This window comes from Egretta garzetta, unplaced genomic scaffold (assembly GCF_000687185.1).
Source record: "Egretta garzetta isolate BGI_Z169 unplaced genomic scaffold, ASM68718v1 scaffold186, whole genome shotgun sequence".
Classification (NCBI taxonomy): Eukaryota; Metazoa; Chordata; class Aves; order Pelecaniformes; family Ardeidae; genus Egretta; species Egretta garzetta.
Genome location: NW_009259969.1, coordinates 73178 through 73712, shown reverse-complemented (window position 1 = coordinate 73712; position 535 = coordinate 73178). Strand labels below are relative to the sequence as shown.

General features: G+C 58.9%; 1 protein-coding gene across 1 annotated transcript in view; it reads right to left on the bottom strand.

Moving 5' to 3' along the window:
• The window catches only part of LOC118452448 (tensin-like), a 73282-nt gene that overhangs the window by 71685 nt on the left and 1062 nt on the right, over positions 1-535 (bottom strand). The window lies entirely within an intron of this gene.

Below are 535 nucleotides of genomic sequence, written 5' to 3'. Positions count from 1 at the left end.
GGCGGCAGCCCCAGGCCCGGCGGCAGGAGGTGGCACAGCTGCAGGAGCAGCTCAGCAGGTTGGGCATGGACCCCTACTCCCACCCCACCACAGCCCACAGTGGGCCCCCACCCATCTCTACCCACCACAGGGTTTCCCACCCCCATGATGCCCCACTTGGACCCAGGGGAGCAGCACTTGGGCATGGGCAGGGGGAAGGAGGGAAGGATTTGGGGAGGAAGGGCTGGAGGGAGGCATCAATTTGGGGACTGATGGGTTGGTGGAGGCGTGGGTGGGCAGAGGTGTGGAAGAATGAATTTGGGGCAAATAGATCAATGGAGAGATGGGGGGAGTGAATTTCGGATGGAGGGATGGATAAGTGGATGGAAGGGTAAATTTGGGGTGAATAAGCTGTTGATGGGTGAGCACACAGGGATGGAGGGATGAATTTGGGACAAGTGGATGGAGGAACAGAGGAATGAATTTGGGGTGAGTGGGTGGATGGATGGATGGATGGATGGATGGATGGGCAGAAGGACAGAGGGACGGGTGTAGG